Source organism: Lygodium microphyllum, chromosome 16 (genome assembly GCF_053477565.2).
Source record: "Lygodium microphyllum isolate KBCC chromosome 16, Lygodium_microphyllum_v1.1.10, whole genome shotgun sequence".
NCBI classification, from domain to species: domain Eukaryota; kingdom Viridiplantae; phylum Streptophyta; class Polypodiopsida; order Schizaeales; family Lygodiaceae; genus Lygodium; species Lygodium microphyllum.
The window spans coordinates 18,087,094-18,110,413 of record NC_141150.1 but is presented as its reverse complement, the minus strand read 5'-3'; positions in this window follow the sequence as shown (position 1 = coordinate 18,110,413).

The window sequence follows — 23,320 nt, the reverse complement described above, 5'->3', positions numbered from 1 at the left end:
ATATAATGGTGAATTCTTTAATGAAGTCTAAACACATGCGCTCATATGTTCTACCCTCCATGAGACGAGCTAGGTAATGTGGCAAACATCTATTTTGTGAACCATGGGGAGTATATGAATGAGCTCCCAGATAAGGACCATAAGATTATTGCTCACCTTAGAAATAAGTTTTTAGGAGGATCTAAACCATGAAACTAGCTTATATCATGATATTGAGGAAACTTGTATACAATGTAAGTGATGGGTTTCTCACTTCTCCAAGGGTGTGTGAATGGTATTCTGAAGGTTGAATTTGGAATGTAATGAAGGTTTTCCTATGCAATGTTGTGCCATGACTCATGGTTGGCTATGGTGCAATTTTAGCTAAAGATCACTCAGGCTATCAACTGCAATCTTGAACAATCAAGAGCAAGCATGTCTATTGAGAAATTGGCCACATTGGAGGAAAAGGAGTCGGGGGATCTTCACATATGTAATATGGTGGTAGAGATGGAAAGCTAGATGATCCATATGTTGCTCATATGTGTAACATGGGTATTGGTGGGTTGTTTGATTGATATCTTTTTCCTTGTAGATCCTTAACGTTCTGGACCCAAAACATGGTGACCTATAGCAAGAGCATGTGTTTTCTTTCAAGTGGGGTCCATATCACGTGTTTTCTTTAAAGTGGCAAGAGCATATTGTGGCAAGAGCATGTGCTTATGTAATATGAAAATGCAACCACTATATGTAAATAGGAGCTTCGAAGCTTTTGGGCCACAGGACATGCAATAGAGAATGATATCTCTACTCTTGAGACATGGTAGGCATGGTGGGACAAAAGGGCATTCCATTGGGGGCCGAGATTTGTCGCCCAAGATGATGTTGGTGTTTTTATGCCATATACAAACCTTGTTGAGACAAAGCATGCTAGCATGAGGGCTTCTATTGGATATAAAGAACATTTGACTTTGTTTGAAGCATTGGGGTTGGACATGTCCCTAGAATTGTAACAGAGTGTAAGGTATAATGCATACATGAAGGGGAATAGGTCTATGGCATTGGCCCAGGGGTATAAGACATGGCAAACAGATTTTATGCTCAACATGCTTCTTCTATCTCTAGAAAGTAGTTGGTGGATTTGGCCCATGCATCAATGGAGGAAATGGGTGTGCGCTCCCCTGACATGCAACAAACAAATGTGGGATTGCATAGTGTTTGTAGGAAGTGTTCAAACTAGGTGCATCCCTTAGTTATTTTGGATGAAGATAGTCATAGGCTAGCATTTGTTACAGTGACAAAGAGCAAGCACAATACCCATCAATTTTCCTCATCACAAATAGGTAAAGAGCTCATTGTGAAGGAGACAATGGTTCCAAAAACACCATGGGCAATTTGTAGAATCAAACAAAATAGGAAAATGATACGTTTTGGTAGATTATTTGTTCGGATGGGTGATATGAAATAATGATGTGAAAGATGGTCATGGTGTACCTACACCTTGCTTTTGGGGTTGATGGAACTATTATGGTGGTGTTGGTGAGGGGTTCATTTAGCATTGCAAAATCTTGAACACACACTCATTGGCAGTTGATGAGCATCATGTTGTGGGACTACCAAGCTTAGCGCCAGGAGTGTGGCTAGGCTGAGGGCACAAGCTTCTATCATAGGTGACAATTCTTCAAAATAATGATGCTAGCCTTGTTGATAAGCAAGCTCCATCTGCATCTATTGTTGCAAGTGTTCCTAGTGGATATCGGCCAAAGTATCACGATGGTAAACTAGTCAAATAGAGATCAAGGTTGACAAAGGAATTTTAAGAAAATATTTAGAATGGTAGGATCTTGGATGCAAATATTATTCACGAGCCCATTTTGTTGAGCAACAAGTCACATGTGTTCTAAGTTAACATAGAAGAAAGTAAATCTTTGGGCATCAACTACTTTGTATCAATTGTAGAGGTTCCTCACTACACATGCATTGATTTTCAAAAGAGAGAAACCAAGAATCAAGTTTACATTCCATGCAAACATTTTTATTATGTATTCTTGAATGTTCTAGGCTTGGATCCCCTATCATATGAGTTCATTCATCAGGCTACTTTAACAAAGGTTGAGTTGTTTCAGGCTTTGGGAGCATGAGGGATCAATGTTCCCATTTAGAGAGACATGTAGTGCAATGGTGATAGTTGCACCTAATACTACTTTTTTTGTGTTGATGGTGTTGATGCTTATAAGCACTTATAGGGACATGTTGTGGTGCAACACCAAATATTCTTAGATAGATGAGCAACATGGTGATATTGTGCCATTGTGATGAAAGTTTTCTCCTACATACCTACTTCGTTTTGGCGTGCAATCATTTTTAGGGTTAGATCTACATGCATTGTTCTCATACGTGATGTCACATTCTTGCATTGGTTTTGACTATGAACACTAAAAGCATGCTTCTTGCTAGGAAGGTGTGTTAGATATGATACTTTTCCAGGTGTTGCTTGATTTTTATTTTATTCTTAGAAAGTTTGCTTAAAAAAAGGGATCCCTCCATTCCATGCAGAAATCCATACTATAGTGGGTGGAGAATTTGAGGGAGAAAATATTTGATCATCCGTGCCAAAACTTTAGCCATTAACTTATAGGATAGATTCAACATAGTTAATGGCCTCGGCTGAGAGATCTTAGGTCTCTACGTAGTCTTTTGGATACCTCCCAAATAGACTTATAAAACTCATGTGGCATCCCATTGATGCTTGGAAACTTTTTGTCCTTCATTTGTAGTAGTGCTTGCACCACCTCATCTTCAATGTAAGGCCTATCCAATTGCTTCAAGTTGAGGTCTTGGAAGCCTTGTCATGCCCAAAGCCCATGATCTTAGCCAAGTGCAATTGAAAGGCTAACAATATGTCCTTTGTAGGTTAGAGTTTGGCTATATCATGATCCTTGATATAGCTTATTCTCTCCCTTCTTTGCTTATTAAGTGCATTGAAGAAGGTAGATGGAGCATCACCATCTGCCTCCCACTTCACCTATAACTAGACTTTAGTAGCTCAAATTTTGTGAGCTTCTTGATTCTATACAAAGAATAGAGTCATTAGGCAAAAGACTAAGAGTAGATATAATGGATCCTCTAGCTGCAGCAACATTTATCCATAGATAATAGCAAAACACATTATGAATATGTATTTCAATGTTGAGAATTTTGAATTGTTTGTAGCCTCTAAATGTGTAAACCATGTTTGCCGTTTTTTACCTAAGCACAATACAAAGGCTTATGCTTTTCTTCAACTATATATAAGGTTGTTAGCCTTGCCTACCTACTCAAACTTCTCTATAAAGTTGTAGGAATACTCTCTTGCTATATATTTGTGATATCCCGACTTTATTTTAAAAAAAATTCAACTTCTCGCAAAATGTACTTTAATAACTCTAAAATCATTAAATAGAGAAGATCTTGAGCAAAAAGACTCGAGGATCGTAACACGACATTTTTTGTATTGACAAGGACTGTAGCCACCCATCATAGAAGTTACCATGTGAATGAGAGTTATGATCCATATTAGTCATTAGTGTTAATGTTATAATATGGATGGTCCAAAAATATTAGATTTTTGGGACAAGACTAGCATATTTTAGATATTATTTATTATAAATATCCTAAAAAGATATGAAATTTTCTAGAATAGGATGTCATGTAAAAAAAAGTAAGTGGTTTTTTTAAAGCTAGTTTTGGAGATTTAATGCAAAAAAAAGGCATCGGCGAAATCACGCATGTTGTGATCTCAATTTATAGGCAGCAAACGACACTTCGAACAACAGGGAGAAAAAGAAGGAGTGATCTAGAAGATTTCTAATCAAGTGTCTTGGGGTTTTACCCCCCTTTTACAGCCAACAAAACCATCAGATTTGTGATCTGAGCATCAGATTGTTGATTTTGCCAAGATCCCCTCCATAAAGAACTCTTCTTCTTAGCCACAACCCTTCCTCTCTACTTTTTCTATAAATAAGAGGCATGGGGAGCTATTGAGAGTAATTCGAGCAAGAGGGGAGAGGCCCTTCTCAGGAGTATAGAACAAGAGGGAGTGAGGCAAGAGAAGCGCGAGCACAGGAATTTCTCATCAAGAAGACAAGGAGGATACTCCGTGAGCCCTCAAATTCAATTTCTCCATCCCTTCTATCCTATTCCTTCCTATGAAATCAAGACCCTTCTATCCTATTCCTTCCTATGAAATCAAGACTCTTCTCGATTTCTCAAAATCTTTGGTGATCGCTCCCCCCCCCCCCCAATCAATCAAAATTTTGTCAAACTAATTACCCCCAAGATCCTTCACCAAATTCCCCTTTTTTCACAATTACTACAAACAGAATGGCAAGTACGGGGATTACAAACAAAGCCGTGAATATCATCAACCAAGCACCTCTCATGGATCTTCAGATACTAATTTTCTTAAATAAAAGAAGCTAGCATGCCTTTATTCCATGAATAGGCAATAGAAGTTGCATGTAAAAAATAAGATTTTATTCGATTCATGCATATAATTTCTTTGAGGAATTCTTAATCGCAAATTCCAAGGGTTCTATACAAGATGAACCTATGCAAGTACAAGGAAGATACTGTATCCCTAAAATATTTAATATTTCTGATTTTTGTGTTGATCAAATGAAATCTTTGAATCACAAATGCTAATCCTCGATATATCAGAGACCTTGAGATGCAATTGCCAAATGATACTATTCGTAATTAAACTAATCAATATTTTTTTAATTGCGGGCAAAGACCCACAAAACTCCAAGGGAGTTATCCTCAAGTATGAAATTTTTCTTAAATTCAATCCAAACTAATCCCCAAGGGAGAGGGAATCCAAGAAGACTATTGGAAGTTATTGCTACTTATGTTGATTTGTCTCGAAGTTATTTTGCCACTTATGTTGATTTGTCTTGAGGTTATATTACCACTTATGCTGATTTGTCTCGAAGTTATATTGCCACTTATGCTGATTTGTCTCGAAGTTATATTGTCACTTATGCTGATTTGTCTCGAAGTTATTTTGCCACTTATGCTAAATTGCCTCAATGTTATTATTTTTAGAAAGAAAAGATTTGTCTTGGAAATAAAATTGTTAAGAGTTTATGTATAATGCGTTTGAAATAAGATGTTTGTGGTTGAAAGCCAGGTACTGATCTTTCCTAAAATCATCAGCTTGAAAGATGGATGACTGAGTACAAATCATCGACTAAGGTAGTATTTTGGTGAACACAAAACGCCGATTGAGGCAATGTTCTTGATGGCACTAGACCTCCCCAAGGCCAATGTGAATAAAGCCTACTCCAAGGGGTTTTTGTTTTTTTGTTTCACATTAGTGAGTTTAGGCCAATCATGACGCGAAAGGTCTTATTGTAGGGAACTCTAGTTGACAGGAAGAGGTGAGGATACTAGGGGAATTTGGTCATAAACTCCTTAGCCTCTTACAAACTGCCAACTACCCTTCGATTTCTAGACTATGTTCTGGAAGTTCCAATACTAGTTGGGAACAAAACTTGGAGAGAGAATAATACTTCCAGCAGAAGACATTGTAAATGTCATTTTTCTAAAATGAACTATTAAGAAGGAATTGCTTTACTCCATTTTTTGTGTCATAAATTAAAGGCGTGTAATGAATTTGTATCGAGAGATAATTTAAGGAATTTGATTTTATATGTTGAACCTAAAGTGCTAGGTAATTAAATAACTAAAACTACTCTCTCAAGGGAAACAGGAGGATGGATCTAGACTTATGGTTGGGTGGTCTCGGTAAGCTGAGAGCTTTCCTAAGAAGGAATAAAAATCACACTTGATGGACCATTAGAAACTAGAAAGACTTACTCACATCACTTTAGAATCTGCTAATATTAATTAGCCCCACTAGTAATATATTAGACAAAAAAAACTTAGGTTGATCCTCGTGAGAGCGGCCAGAACTTCCACTGCGGGGTAGACTCAAGCGAGCCTAGTTAGCAAACTCCAAGGGTTTTATCAAAATCCTGGATGGTGCTTCTTGGGACATCTCTTGATGGGCTACTGAGAACGTACTGCCAAGGAATAGCTCGGGTGGCACGTTAAAATATTCTCCACTTGTTTTGGAATAAGGGAGATTTTGGTTTATTTTACCTAGTCCTATCAACAAGGTATTGGCTATATGCGCTCCAACTCAAAGCACGTTGGAATAATCAAGAAGTTGGCATTTCACTAGGCCTAATAGGACTCATTAAATAATCATGTTGCTCCCAAGTTGAGAATTAAGAGAGAATTAACCTCTTGATGCCATCAATTTCTCTTTTCTTCTCCACTCATTCTTCTTGTGTGGCTATGTTGAGTTCGAGCAACTCATTGAGAATATCTTTGGCTTGGGCACCAAGAGTTTGTAATTTGTCTAGTGCACCTTCATCCTTTAATTGGCTAATGTAAAACTATGCTACAATTTTGACGTTTTGGATGGAGTCCCATAGGTTTTGCCGGACATCCTCCTTGAATATTATAGTCACCATCTTATCATCTAGTCTTTGGTTTGTTTCTAGGTCTACTAGTTCCACTATCCTATCGATGAGTTGTGATATGGGGGAATTTTTGACTTTTGGTTGATGTTTACAACACTCAAGACTAAGAGAACTTAGGGTTGGAATCTCTAGTCCAGTATGTTGTGAGAAACCAGAGTTACAGCATTGGAATGTGTGCACAACAAGAGGAAGAAGAAAGCTCAAAGTACAAGAACAACATCTTGTTTACTAAGTTGCTTACAAGTACAACTTGAGTACACTCTCCCACTTTTGATAGTGACCCATAAGCTATTTATATAGCCTCTGCCAAGCTAGGGTTAGGGTTTCCCTTGCCCCTAAGGCTATTCACACCCATCTACCCTTATGCACCCTTGCTTATAGTGGGTTCATATGCCTATCTTCTAACACCCCCCCTCAATGCCAGGGTGGCATTGGATTACAAGGCATGTAAGATGTCCCCCCCTTTAAACAGTCGGGATGCCTTTATAAATTAGGCTACAAGAGTGTTTTTAGGTAGATGGTTTAAAGACTCAAAAAAGTCAATCTTCAGATGAATTGGAGGCATAATTGGCCACCAGTTCTTTGGGTACATCAGGAGTGTTGGGGCATTTACTAGTGATATGTCTTGTCTTCTTGCATTTTTTACATTTCATTTTCTCGGGATACTTCTTCCAATAGTTGTTTACAAGATGTCCTTTTTTCTTACAGAAAGAACATCTAGTAAGAGCTGTATGTACCAATACTTGATCACGGGAAGTTGAAGATGCCTGATTGTTGCTGCTTTCTTTATGGGTCCTCTTTTCTTCATCCAAATAGGATTGGATGGTACTTGCCAATGTAGGATCTGGAATGTTGGTAAGAGTGGTTACAAGAGTAGGAAACACCTGTTTTACAACTTTAAAGAGAATAGCTATAGCATCTTCTACATGTATTGGAGCTTGTACTGAGGCAAGCTGTGCCATAAGTCCCTTCATGTGAGAGATGAATTTTCCCAAGTCTTCTCCTGATTGATATTCCAAGCTAAAGAATTCAATTTTAAGGAAGATTTTAGTATTTTTACCAGTGGCTCCATAGAGATTTTCAAGCTCATCCCATTTTTCTTTAGCAGTATTTAGTTGATCAACATGATGAATCAATGACTCATCTAAGTGTAACATAATGATTGCCTGGGCACATTGGTCATCCTCTATATCAACTAGATTTGCAGAGTTAACAGCTCTAGTGCCTTGAATGAGAGGCCAATACCCTCTCTCCATCATTTTATACTTGATAAGGACATGCCATGGGTGGAAATATTTGCCATCAAATTTTCGAATTTGAGGACGGACATCAGCATATGTTGTGGCCATTGGGAAGGTCTTACCACTTGTTATAACAAGGGCAGTGTCTAGTCCCTTACAAGTTTTCCACTAAATGCGGCAGCAATTCAAAGTTGTAATGAGGAGAAGGGCTGAAAATCGTACATATGTAATATTTCAAAATATGACTTTGGTGGTCCTTTCTTAGGGGCAAGCTTCTTTCGAGGTTTAATTGTCTTTTTAGGCTTCAATGAGTTGAACCTAGATTGGACTCGGGCTCCTCTTTGTGGTATGGTTCAGTGTGGATGACCCTTGTGTAGGACAAGGGCGGTCTATGATTTCAATGCTTTTTGCTGATGATTCTAAGGAGAGTACAGTGACACTCATCCCTCTAATTTCATTGACCAATATACTGAAGAAGAAATCACCCAAGTTATGCAATACACTTCTAGTGTATGATGGTCTATGTGTTTATAGTTGTACACATAGCCTTACAACTTGATGCAGGGTACTTAGTTGTTTTATTTTCCTAATGAAAAACATTCAAATTATATAAGTATTAGCAGCAATGATGATTAGGCAATGTGCCTTAGTGCTTACAAGCACTCATCTGTAGCTCATGTTGCTAGAGATGATAAATGTCAGTCTTGATGATGACCCTTCGAGTAGAGAAACCACTAAAATGAAGTTCCCATGTTCATAGCTCACTCTGGAAGAGTTAACTCAGTTATTAAAATCATTGTTGATAACCAAACATTGAAAATTTTTGAAAATGGATGAAGTTTGAAGCTCCTGGCTATGGCTGCCAGAGACCCACAGTTAGGGTTTTGATCATTGCAGGCTGTAGGAGATGAATCAGTACAAACCTTCTTAGGTGAGTATAGTCCTCTATAGGGGCTACAATAGCCCTAAGATAGCTGCCATTATTGTGCCATGTACCAGACGTACTTCAACTCGAATTAGGTCGCCTGAGAAAACTGTGCCAGATTTGCGATTTCTGCAATGTTGTCCACCATGTCGACTAATCTCAGCCTTTGTTGTGCCAAGCTAAGTTATCTTGAGTTGCTGAAGAGTTCCTCAGAAGGAACCATGACCTGAAACCTCTTCCTTCATTCTCCCCAAGTCCTCCATCAGAGGTGGGTCTGGTGTGGCTATGGAGGCAAGAGGTAAAAGATGAAGATGATGGACAATCTTGTGCACTTAGTGAGGCTGAGGGTATAGGAAGCTAAAGGGATTAGAGGAGGCTCTGATACCATGTGAGAAACTAAATTTGCAACATTGGAATGTGTGCACAAGAGGAAGGAGAGAGCTTAAAGTACAAGAACAACATCTTGTTTACTAAGTTGCTTACAAGTACAACTTGGGTACACTCTCCCACTTTTGATAGTGATCCATAGGCTATTTATATAGCCTCTACCAAGCTAGGGTTAGGGTTTCCCCTACCCCTAAGGCTATTCACACCCATCTACCCTTATGCACCCTTGCTTATAATGGGTTCCTAAACCTATCTTCTAACATGTGTAAGTGCATAAACTAAAGGGTTAAGATCTAGATATCAAGATCATACTTAGGTTCTTCCTCCAAGATCAAGTCCCTTGTGTGTCCTAGGGTTTGCTACATTTTTACCCTTGTACGGTAAGGTTTCCTCTTGTTGAGCTTTGTGATGTGTGTGGCCTTGTATTCTTGTTATTTGAAGCTCTAAATTTTTTCAATGTCTCTTGGGTCTTTCCTTCCTAAAGTTTTTGTCTCCTGAGTTTTTTGAATTAATCACCCCATGTGTTTTTGGTTCGGTCTCTTTTCCCTTGTGAATCTTCACTTTTGATATTCCAGTAAGTGCCATTTATGGAAGCACAATTATTCTCATCCTTTCTTTGTTTTCTTCCTTATACTCAATCAATCTTATGATATTTCAAGCACTCCATCAACTCTCTTCAATGATTTCACTTGATAGTTTGTTGATCCCTTAGGCTTTTGACCTAGTTAGCCTTGCAAGATCAAATGCATTGTACTTTAGGCTCTTGTGGCAATTAAATTTTTCTTGGCAAGGTCTAAATTGCTATACGTGCTTGTGGTGGGAGTGACAAGAAATTGGTCTTATCCAAAAACTCCAATGAATGGAGCAGGTCAATGTGTAAATTGAAGTAGGTCAATGCATAAACAAGTAAGCTACTTGATAGACTAAATGGAGCAAAGCTATCTCAATGTTAGGGAATAGTGCTAAGGTGAACTTAGGGCAAGTCACTTAAAACAAGGCTTAGTCAGCTCGAGTGAGTAAAACTCACTTGGGCATGGTTTAAATAGAGAAGCTAATTGATTTGGACCTTATGCAAGTAGGCTTTGGTGTTGTCCATCAAGGCAAGGAGAATCTCAAGCTCAAACTCATAAGAATGTTAAGGCTAAGCTCTTGGGTCTAGTTACACAAGTTCTAGTCCATGAATAAGCTCAAGTTTGTTAAATACAATTAAGTTAATTTAGCTTGTCTCACAACCCTATGGTCTCAAAGCACTCCTAATTTTCTAAGTGTATGATATGAATTCAAAACTTGTACCCTAGAGAGCTCAAGTTCAAGTAGTGAAATTAGTTCAATACAATGAACTTGGCAACTTGGTTAGTTTACCCTTGAAGTGAAGTGGACTCAAGTCTAAGCGTTTAGTTGGGGTGAGTGACTTTTGGTCCCAAGTGGATTTAAACTAAGTGTGTCATGCCGGATTGGATCTAAGTGAATTGAGTCTAAGGCATTTCTAAAGGCATCACCTAGTAGACTTTAAGTGCAAGTGAATGTGTTTGATATAAATGTGTCTAAGTGTGTTGAATATAATGGTGTATTGTAATAGTCATAAGGGATGGGGATTTGTGGCTATTAACAAAGTAGTCCTAGGCTAGTGATATGCAAATGTGATGTGACCTAAATATGTGAGTGAAAAAATTAGATGGGTGTGATTATGTGTATTGGTCTAGGGTTGAGTGGAATAAGCCCACACTATTGCCCTTAGATGTTATCTTAATGTTGATCTCAGAGGGGATGTGTGATTAGTCTACAAGTGTTAAGGACCTAGAACACAAGTGGATTATGTAATCTTACCTATGGATGGTTCTGGGTGTTTCTTGAGTTAGTTGCCCCAAGATTGAGTTACCTTTGTTTGGGTAAAGGCCAATGGCCAAAGGATAACATGTACCTCTTATATTAGTACACAATGTATAGTCATATATAAGTGAAGATAAATATGAATACGGTATCCTGGTATCCACCAAAAACTTCTTTTGTGTTTCCTCTCTCTCTTTATCACCCACTTTCTCTCTCATTGCATTGATTTTGCATCTCACCACCATCACTTCCTCTCAATTAGTATCAAACTTGCATCCATAGGAGCTCGTGCTTGGAGGAAGGAGTGCAAGGAGTCAAACTTTGTTGAGGATTTGAGCTTCATTGCAACATTCATGCATGTTGTTTGGAGTTGAAAGAGGTATAAATTTTATTATTGAGCTCTTTGTTTAAGTCTTACAAGTATTTCAATTAAGAGAGCCATTAAGGCTCAATTTAGGGGCTTCCATAGCTTGACTTTGAAGTGTTTCGACAATGAATAGTGGAATTGGATTCAAGGCATTTCAATTTGGTTTTGGATAGTTTAGGGAAGAGGTTTTGATTCATGTACTTGATGCATGCAAGTATGAAGGAAACTCAAGCATAAGAGCAACTTGTTTTTCTAAAAGTAAGAGGTTGGCTTGTTGAAAGTAGGGGGCCTAGTTATGCTTAGGGCTTGCTTGTATTTTGAAGCATATGGTTAGTTGCAACTATGATGTGAGAGATAGAGAACAGAACGGATTTAAAATTTTGATTATTATGCATTATTTATGAGCCTTGGAGCCTCCTAAATTTAATGCCTTAAGGCCGAGGATGTACTCATCAAATTCAAATGATACAACATCTTTTCTTGGTGATTTGATTTATGCCAACAAAATTCCAGTTCCTCTTGTATTTGGATAGGCTTAGTAAAGTTTCAATAAGCTTTAAAGCTGAAATTTCCATCATCCCCCTTCACATTGTCATAGGAGTGATATGGTTTGACCCAAAGTACTTCAACTGAACTGTATTCACAATTGGATGCCTTGATCTTGTTAGATCTAAAGCAAGAACTATATTCACTTTGCAGGCAATGAAGTAGTCTAGATTGAACCCCTTGGAAGAGTTGTATTTACATCCCATTTGTAGGATCAACTAGATTTGAGCTAGTGTACAAAACTTGTTTTTAGATTGTTTAGAAAAAGGCATTTGTATGGAGAAGGGCATATCCATATCCAACCATTCAAACGAGTTCAAAACTATCTTTAGATAGTTGTATGCATAAAAGATAGCATTTTTAGATTTATTTAAGGCTATGTTTTTACTAGTGACCTTGACTAAAAGTTGGGATACTTTCACGACTGCAATAAGTAACTCAACACCTACTAGTGGATTGACTAGTGTTAATGTGGAAAGTAGCTTGCTTATACGAAAGATGTGAAGAAAAAGAATAATGCAAGTTCCAAGAGATCCAATACACTTATAGTTAGAAGCCAATCAAATGCAAGGGAAAAATCTCGTGATAGAGGAAACTTAAGAAGTAAGTCTCGCACAAGGAAAGATGTGGAATGCTTTGATTGTAATAACAAGGGTCACACCAAGAAGAATTACTTCAAGTGTAAGAGAAAGAATAAAGGAAAGAAAAAGAGTGATGAGGGCAAGAAAGAGGAAAAATAAAAGGAAAATATTGAAGAGGTAAACACCATATGCAATAAGGGTCATGATGGTGGTGTAGTATATGTCTCTAACCTTGGGAATGTATTTCTTATTGCTACTATGTCATGATGTTGGTGTACTATATGTCTCTAACCTTGGAGATGTATTTCTTATTGCTACTATAGATGATGATATGTTAAGATAGCTATTCACTTATGGTTTAAAGCTATTAAGAGAGCTATTCACTTGATTAATTGGTTAGCTAGCAAGCTATTCGATGAAAACATTCCTAAAGAGGTGTGGTCTTGCAAGAAACACTCTTAAAATCACTTGTAGGTGGTTGGCTATGATGCTTATATGTACAATCTCAAAGGATAAGAGGAACAAGCTCATCCTAAGTCCAATAAATGCATTTTTCTTGGATATGGAGATTCATGTGAGTTTGGGTACCTTCTTTTGGATCTTGAAGCTAAGAAGATAGTGTGCAACCATGATATTATCTTCAAGAAAGAGAAGATGCATAAACTACCTACCAAGGCAACTAAGATATATAGGGCAGTATTCTAAGAGAATAGGCATCCACCATATGAGCAATATGTATGACATGTCCCACTTGATATAGGGCTTTGATAGCCATGAACAATTGAGGTGGGAGTGCCAGAGGTAGGTGGGCAGCCTCACATATAGAAGGATAGATAGTGGGACTAGCGAGCTGCTCAAATTGAGCCATTATTGGGATAATCTATGAGAGTCTCTAGATCACCAAAGAAATACAATCCATCTCTTGATTATGCCATAGATGATAGATTTCGGAGAGCCTTCATGCTTGCCATGGCCAACGATGATAGTTGTGGAAGAAGGCTATGCAGTCTGAGATTGGGTTTTTGGTGAAGAATACTACTTATTAGGATTTGGTTCCTTTGCCTAAGGGCAAGCATGGATTACTATGTAAATGAGTCAATACGATGAAAATCTCTCCATCTAGTGCATTGCCTAATTACAAGTGCCAAGTTCCAAGGCAAGTTTTGGTATAGCCAAGGAAGTTAAGCAGGAGAAGGGGTCATACTTTGACAAGATCTTCTCACCAGTAGAGTCAAAATGACCACCTTCATATAGTGCTTGTATTGGTTTCTAAGGAGGATATAATGTTTATGCATATGGATGTGAACAACTTTCTTGCATAAAAATATTTTTATATATAATAGGTAGAAGATTTGTTATACAAGGTAAGGAATAGTTAGTATATAAGCTTCATAGGAGCTTACATAGATTGAAGCACTCCTAGGGAATGGTATCACAAGTCTGATGCTTTTATGAGGCCTTAAGGATATTCTAGGAGTGAGATTTGCTTATACTCATGGAAGGCTATGGGATGGTAGCTTATGATCTTGATCCTTTATGTGGATGACATGCTTATTTTTGGGAAGTCACTCATAGATGTTAATTAATTGAAGAAAAGGTTGCATGAGACCTTTGATATGGAAGACTTGGGGAACGTAGGTCATGTCCTTGGCATGTGGATTATGAGGGAGAAAGACAAAAAGCTTCTCTATCTACCTCAAAAGAGTACATTGGGAAGGTACTTGAGCATTTTAATATGGAGAGGGGAAATAATATAGTGTCTCCTTGCCTCCATATTTGAAAATTAGCCAAGGGAATAGCCCTAAGTTGAGCAAAAGGTTGAGATGACCAAGGTACATTATCCATCAATACTATGGTTGCTACACATCCAAACATTCCTTATGTAGTGGGAGTGGTTAGCAAGTTTATGTTAAGTATATGTAACTCTGGTAAGAATCATTGGGATTTGGTGATGAAGAGTATCCTCAGGTATGTGAATGACACTAGTGCTTTATGCATTTGCTCTGGAAGGAATGATGCATTTGTCCTTTGGTATACAAATGCTAATTTGAAGGGAATTTGGACTCTAGTAAGTATATGATAAGTTTTTTCTTCATATTCATAGAAGGTGCATCCTCATGGGTTTCTTGATTCTAGCCATGTATCTTCTTATCTACAATCCATTGAGGTTGAATATGTTGCAGCCATTGAGGCATGCAAGAAAGCCATATGGCTTACTTGTCTAGTGGGAGATACATGCATTGCAAAAGAGGCATCTATTTTGCATTGTGACCATTAGAGTACCATCTAGTTGGCATGGGACCCTGTCTTACATGCAAAGATAAAACACATTGAGTTGAAGTATCACTTCATTAGGGAGGTGCTTGGATAAAAGTGGTTTGAACTTGTCCAGATTCAAAAAGTGATAACCTTGTAGATATTCTTACAAAGAGTTCTTCAGAGAGCTTTATACATTATAGAGTTTTGATCAGCATTAGACAATAACTTCACTAGTTATTATCCATTGCAAGTGCATTATCCTTTAAGAGGGTGATGTGTATCTAACCAACGAGTGAGTAGGAAGTGCTTAACCTAAGTGTGGGTATACCTACAAGGGTGGATACAAGTGGTGGTCTAGAGTGGGTATGCTTATGAGGAACTAGGTATTTAAGAGCAAAGGTATCTATTTATTTGTGCTTATATGTGTGATTCAAGCACTTAAATAGTGTATTAGGCCTTCGAGTCTAGATGTGACTCTATATCTAAGAGTGTGTGTATATGTGTGTCAACTCATGGTGAATGGTGCTATGACCTAGAGTGAGTGGGTACAAGTGTATATTGAGTCTACTAGTGGTGAATAAAGTGTGACTATGAACCTAAGAACAAAGTTGATGTGGTGAATACAAGTGAAATGATGTGAGCATGAGTGTGATGATGGAGATGACTTATGAGTGGGATGGTGGCCATGAGTGTTTCTTATTAGAGATAGGTTTTAAAAGTTGAGAATCTTATTTAGTGGAACTTTTTTTATATTCAAATTGTCTTTTGGCTCAAGGAGTATTCGAGTCTCCCCCTCTCTCATTCTTGACACATTGAGTGCTTCCTTCTCTCTCTTTTACCATTCCTCCCTTCCTAATAAGACTTTCACATTTACATGTTCTCTTCACTCTTTTTGATGGCTATGATGGTCTCTATCTCAATATGAGTGGGGTTTGGGAGTTGTCTACTGTGAGTATGACCTTGTGGAATGGGGAATTAGGAAAAAAGTGAACTAAAAATTGGGCCCTTTAAAATATAATAGTTTAAGAGATGGGCCTTTTAGATTGTCTGATAGGAAGGCTAGATGCTCACATCCATGGATGGTAAATCTTCTCTTTGAAATCTTGGGTTTTTAATCAAAGAAAGGGGTAATGAGGGATTTAAAAAAAGAGAAAATGAATAGTGCACAAATTTTGAATATCTCTATCCTCATACTCCCCCTTTTCTTAGTGAGGTTTTAATCTAGCTTTCTTTCCCATTGCAAAATCACTTTAACCTGAGAACTTGAACAATAGATAAGTTTCCCTCTCTTCTCCATTTTGGTGAGTTTTCATCTCCATCAAAGCTCTGGGGTGAGAGTGATCAGAATTTTGATCATTCTACTTACCTCTGTAATTTCTTCTCCTTTGTAGCTCTAGAATTTGGGTAAAACCTAGGTGCTCATCTCTCTTTGCATTTTCTCTTATTTGCTATTTTTTCAATAGGGTTTGATGTTGATTCTAATTCTTACTATTGTTTTGTTGTAGAGATTGTTTTCAGGGTAAGAGGTCATAAGTGTTCATCTCTCTCTCTTTCATTGTGTGTGTGTGTGTGTGTGTGTGTGTGTGTGTGTAATGTGCCTACTCGATCTTTCCTTGGCGATACAATCTTAGTAGCCCATCAAGAGATGTTCTAGAAAGCACCTTTCGAGATTTTGATGAAAAACCCTCGAAGTTTGCTAACTAGGCTCGCTTGAGTTAGCCTACAGTGGAAGTTTCAGCCGTTTCCATAAGGATCGACATGAGTCTTTTTGGTCAAATCAATTACTGACTAGTATTAGAGATTTGAGATTCCATCCCTTATAGGAATTGTTGACTGAAATGGGATTATGTTGTGCTAGGTTCAAAGAGAATGGGAAACAAAGAGAAGTATAACACTTTAATCCCTTCTACCCAAGGTTCTAAAGTGATACAAGTTAGGCTTTCTGATCTCTAATGGTCTATCAAAGATGTGATTTTTATTCCTTCTTAGGAAATCTCTCGACTTACTGAGACCACCCAACCATAGGCCTGGATCTGTCAGGGTCCATCATCCCACTTTCCTCAAGAGAGTATTTTTAATTACCTAATTACCTATACCATTTTAGGTTCAACATATAAAAACAACTTCTTTGAATTATCTCCTGATACAAATTCATTACATGCCTTTACTTTACGACACAAAAACAAAGTAAAGCAATATATTCTCAATCGTTCCTTTCAGAAAAGTGACTTTTTACAATGTTTTTCAGTTTGAATGTATTATTCTCTCCAAGTTCTATTGCCCAACTAGTATTGGAACTTCCAGGACATAGTATGGAAATCGAGGGGTAGTTGGCAGTTCCTAAGAGCCTAAGGAGTTAATGACCAGAGCCCCACGGTATTCTCACCTCCTCTTGTCGACTAGAGTTCCCTACGACAAGACATTTCACGTCATGATTGGTCTAAACTCACTAACGCAAAACAAAAAAGAAAACTGCTTGAAGCAGGTTTTATTCACACTCGCCTTGGGGAGGTCTAGTTCCATCAAGAACATTGCCTTAGTCTCAGTGTTATGTGTTCATCGCAATATTAGCTTAGTCGGTGATCTGTACTCGGTCATTTGTCTCTTAGCCTGATGATTTTAGAAAATATTAGTACCTAAATTGCAATCACAAACATCTTAATTTGAATGTATTATACATAAAAAGTTTATTTTCAAGACAAATATTTTCTTTCAAAAATAATAACATCAAGGCAAAACTCAACATAAAGTGGCAATACCTTCCAATAGTCTTCATGGATTTTTCCTTCCTCGGGATCTAGTTTGAACTAAATCTAAACAAGGATTTTATTCTTGAGAATAATCCCTTTGGAGTTTTGTGGGTTCTTGCTTGCCCGCGATAAAAGAAAATCTTGGTTAGTTTACTTAAGAACAATATTATTTGGCAATTCTATCTCAAGGTCTCTTATATACCGAGGATTAGCGTCCATAATTATCCATCATAGGGTTCAATTAAAAATCTTATATATCTTAGGGTTGCAGTGCCTTCCTTGTACTCGCTTAGGTTCATCTTGTACAAACCCAAGTTACCCCTTGGAATTTACGGTTAAAAAATCCCTTAAAAGATTATATGCAATAATTGAATAAAACCTTATTTTACGAATGCAGCTTTTGTTGCTCGTTCATGGGATGGTAGCCTGCTAGCTGCCTTTATTATAAAAATATAGTACATGGGAATCCATGATGGGTGCTTGGTTGATGGTATTCACAGCTTCATTTGTAACCCCAATACTTGTCATTCCGTTTATAGTAGTGATTGTGTCTGCAATGTTATTGGTGTGAGCAATGTGGGATCTAGAGCATGGCAGAGGTGGAAGCTATGGAGGATGGAAGATGAAGATACTACTCATGTTGACATTGACAAAGAAGACAACTGTTACACAAGTGAATTAGGTTTCAAGATTGAGACTTGAACTCATAAACACAATCTTGTATAGGACTGACAATGACACGGAGACTTGACAGAAAGAGACAAGTACTATTGTATTATCATGATTTAAAAGTGATAGTCAAGTACATCATTATATAGGATTGCTTGGTAGCACATTTCATCACTGTGCCTATGGGATCTGTCTCTCTTCCTAGAATGAACTGCATCTTCCTAGCCTAGTTGTTCCATACAAAGGGGCATACATAGGGTGTGATTGGCAGATTCTCAACACCCCTCCTCAATCACAACCTGAAAGTACAAAGTGTGTAGAGGCTTTAGTGAGAGCAGCACCTGCAAAGTGTGGGCATACCACAAACATGGCAAACACCAGAGGCTGTCGCAGAAAAGGCTAAGTGTGGGTACCATAAACATGGTGGACATCCAGAGGCTGTAACAGGGGCTCACAAAGTGTACAGAGGCTGTAGTACAAGGCTACATGAGGAGTTTACAAAGCTTATGAAAGGAACATTAAGGTAGGTACAATGCTTTTAAAACAAAAAATGAGAGACAAGGACCAATAGGCCCTTGTGGTCTTTTTCAACATATGCTATTTCTTTGTCAACATCATGGAAAATCTTCTTATCTTTCTTCTCTTCTTCATGATCTTCTTGGTCTGCTCCTTTATTGACTTTGCTTGTAGCATTTTTGAGTTTGCTCTTCCAGTTGTCCCCCTCAAGCAAAGTGGTAGACATGTCTTCAGAATCTTCAAATGGATTCATTGATTTCTCTTTGGTGTAGGTAGCTCCATTTCCTTCTGCAGGTAGAGTAAGAACATCTTCTATGTCATGTAAATAAGCAACACAAGTCATGTTACTCTTCATGAAGTGTATCCACATAGAAATCTTCCTGATTTTCATTGATATGACCAAGAATCAGCTTCAAATGCCTATGGGATCTGTCTCTCTTCCTAGAATGAACTGCATCTTCCTAGCCTAGTTGTTCCATACAAAGGGGCATACATAGGGTGTGATTGGCAGATTCTCAACAATTGGCAGCTCCTACCTCTGCGACTTTCGTAACTTTCTTCTTCGAGGCCATGGTCTTTAATTGCAAGATTGAAAAGGGTATTTTGGCAAAGGGGCTTGGGGGTATTTAGATTGACGAAATTTTGATTGATGGGGGAAGGCGATAACTAAGAATTTAGAAAAATCGAGAAGAGTCTTGATTCCAGAGAGAAATAGGATAGAAGGGATGGAGAATTCAATTCCAAGAGTTCTTGGAATATCCTCCTTGTCTTCATGATGAGGGTTCCCATCCTCGCGCTTCTCTTGCCCCACTTCCTCTTGCTCTATAATCCTGGGAGAAGGGCCTCTCCTCTCTTGCTCGGACTGCCCTCAATGGCTCCTCATGCCTCGTATTTATAGCTAAATTGAAGAAGGGTTGTGGCCAAGAAGGAGAAATCTTTATAGAGGGTATCTTGGCAAATCAACAAGCTTTCAAGATGCAATCTGATGTTGGCAATTTGATCTTTGAGGTCTAGGGAGGTTGCCAGAGATGCCATGACTGATTCGTGTGGCTCTCGAATGATCTTGCTTCAATCCAAGTCTCTCATGGAAATGAGAAAAATGGGAGATTTTTGGAGTTAACTATTGAATTATAGAAGGAGAATTCATGCTTTTTCATCAATAAACACGAACTGCAAATTTGCGAGTTTAAGGAGCCATTTTTTAATCGAAAAAAAGGGGGGGCGGGGGAGAGACGGCCTCCTGTTCATCGACGTCTTCCTCTCCTTCTTTTTCTTCATAAGTTTTTAAGCTTTAAAGCTTGAAGCTTTGTGATTTGTCTTGCTTTACTAAGTTTTAAATGGGTTTAGTCAAATTCAACTTGTGGCCCATGACTTACATTCACGCGGTAACTTCCATGATGGATGGCTACAGTACCTATCAATTTGGAAAAATATCAGGTTATGAACCTTGGACCATTTTTCTTGAGACCTTCTCTATTTAATGTTTTAGAGTTCTTCAAGTCCATTTTGCGAGAAGTCGAGGAGATTGAAATTAAAGTCGGGATATCACATCCTCTCCCCCTTAGAGGAATCGAGATGTCCTCATCTCGAATGAAATTGGGTATATTGGTTACATAATGATTTCTAGTCAATCCAAGTGGCATCCTCTTTAGGGTAGTCTTTCCACTGGACAAGATACTCTCTAAGGGTTTTGCTTCTTTAGAGTCTTCTCTCACATTTCAAGTATCTTTTTCTAGTTGAATTTCGAGGACTCCTTGACTTGGCATTACAATTTTTTGGTGGTTAATTACATGGTCTAGGTTAGGAATATAAGCTTTTAATAGACTGACATGAAATACATTATGTACTTTCAAGTTATTACGGAGTTGCATATTGTAGGCATTTTGGTCCTAGACACCCACAATACTTGGGACTTAGATTCTTGAATTCCCCCAAAAATAAGGAAATTTTCTTTGGACAAACTTATAGGAAAACCATGTCGCCTTCTTTGAAAATGCGTTCTTACCTTCGTTGATTGGCATATGCCTTCTGTCGATCCTTGGAGGCTTGAATGTCTTGCCTTATAGCTTTCACTTATTACTAGTCCATTTCTTCTAGCATTTGCCTAGATGCTTCTACCCGTAGGGTAGGATCATAAAAATTTAATGGTGTAAGACAATCTTGCCCATATAGTGTCGAAAAATGAGTCATTTGAATACTTTGATGGTATGATGCATTGTAGGTGAAGTCAACTAAGGGTAGGTATTGGATCTACCATTTGGGTTCCCTATTACAATAAGCTCTCGGTATGTCTTCAATAACTTGGTTGACCCGCTCTGTTTGATCATTGGTTTGGGGATAGTAAGCAGTATTGAAGCAGAGTTGGGTTCCTAGAGCTTCAAACAGACTCCTCCAAAATTTTGAGGTGAAGAGAGAATCACAATCTCGCTGATGATTTTCTGGGGTAATCCATGCAACCTAAAAATTTCCTTGATGAAAATATTGGAAGCCTTGTAATTGGTTTTTACAGGAGTAAGGTGTGTAAATTTTGTTAACATATCAATGACTACCATTATGGAGTCATATCCTCCTTGTACTAGGGGTGATCCAACTATGAAGTCCATGCTTGTATATTCCCATTTCATCTGAGGGATGCCAAGTGACTGGAGCTTTCCTAGCAACTTGACACGTTAATTCGTTGACATTTTAGGCATCTAGTGACATATTTGAGTACATCACCCTTAAGTATTTCCCAATAGAAGTTTCTTCTGACTGTATTGAGAGTCTTAGCATAACCAAGATGACCCAAAAATGGAGAATCATGAGCTTCCCAGAGTATTTTGCTGTTGAGTTCCTGACTTGCAGGAATACATAGTCTTGTCCTGTAATAGGCAATCTCCTTATTTATGGAAAAATCTTGATCCTTAGTCTTGAGTTTTGTATTTGAATCCTTGGTGGAAATTTCTCTTAATAATCTCTAATAGCTTGGATCCTTCGCTGCCTCTTCTTTAGCCATTTCTACGAGAGGGCTATTGGGCATTGAAATCATTGTAGCAAGAGTTCTAGTCCTAGAGGGTTCCTCGAGGATTAGGGCATTAAGAAATGATTTATAGCTTAGGGCATCCACAATCACATTCTCCTTGCTTGGCCTATATTTGATTTCAAAGTCAAATTCTTGCAAGGTCTCTATCCATCCGCGTTGTCTCATATTGAGATCTGGTTGTATAAAAATCCACTTTAGGCTTTTATGATCAATGACTAGAGAAAACCTATTACCAAGCAAGTAATGTCTCTATAATTTAAAGGCATGAATTACAACAAGTAATTCTAGGTCATGTGTGGCATAGTTTCTTTCGTGATTTTTAATTTTATTGAAGCATAGGCTACTGGATGTCCTTCTTGCATAAGTGCACAACCCAAAGCAAGAGAGCTTATGTTAGTTATGACTTTGAATTCTTTGCTAAGGTCGGGTAGCCTTAAGATGGGGGCGGTTACCCAACTTTGCTTAAGCTTCTCAAAGCTAGATTTTTCTTAGTGAGCGTCCATGTAATGGAGACTTGCTTTTTGAGAACGTCAGAAGTGTGGCAATTGAGGCATAGTCTTTAATGAAGACTCTATACCAACCCATTAACCCTAGAAAGCTTCTCACTTCCTTGATCTTTGTCAGGGGTGGCCAGTCTTGTACATCTCAGACCTTGGTAGGATTCACTGAAATGCCATCTGCCGATACTATGAATCCTAGATATTCAATCTACTTCTTGAAGAAGGCACATTTCTTCTTTTTAGCATATAGTTTGTGGGCTCTCATTGTTTCAAGAACTATTTGTAGTTGTGGTCCATGGTCTTCTTCATTCTTGGAATATGTTAAGATATCATCAAAGAAGACGAGGACGAAATCATTAAGATAGGGTTGCATCAACTTGTTGAAGATGGCAAGAGCATTAGTTAACCCAAAAGATATCACAATAAACTCATAATGATCATACCTTGTGTTAAAAGCAGTTTTATGGATATCTTCTTCCCTAATTATTATTTGATAATATCCTAATCTAAGATCAATCTTTGAAAAGACCTTTGCTCCCTCGAGTTGGTCGGAGAAACTCGTCTATTTGGATATTTATTTTTCACTGTCGCCTAGTTTAATCCACGGTAATCGATACAAAGGCAGAGTTTTTCATTTTTCTTTTTATGAAATAATACCATGGCTCCCCATGTTGACTTACTTGGCCAAATGTATCCCTGGTGTAATAGCTTCTTGAGTTGTTCTTTTAGCTCAATGTCTTCAAGAATTGACATTCGGTAAGGCCATTTGGTGATGGGGGTAGTGCTTGGAATGAGTTGAATTTTGTGATCTACTTCCCTTGTTTGTAGAAGCTTTGTCAGGTCTTCTAGAAAAACATTTACATATTCTTTTAGCTAAGATGGTTGATCCTTGGCTTTACTATCCTAGTCAGCCTTGTTGAGTTTAATTAGATAGACGGGTAGTCCTTTCTTTAGCCCATTTATTATTCAAGAAGCTTTAGCCAGCTAAACTTTAGGGTTCCTTGCTTCTCCTCGAGTGGTCACTTGTTATCCCTTTGAGTTTTGAAATGTAATTTTGTCCTTTCTGCAATGGATATGGGCATTATTTGGAATTAACCAATCCATACCTAGCAGACATTCATAAGCCTCGAGGTTCATAATTCGGAAGCTCATTTTGGAAGAATTGCTACCCAAGCTAAATTCTACCTTGCTAGTTTGTTGTGTTGATAGAACTTCTTT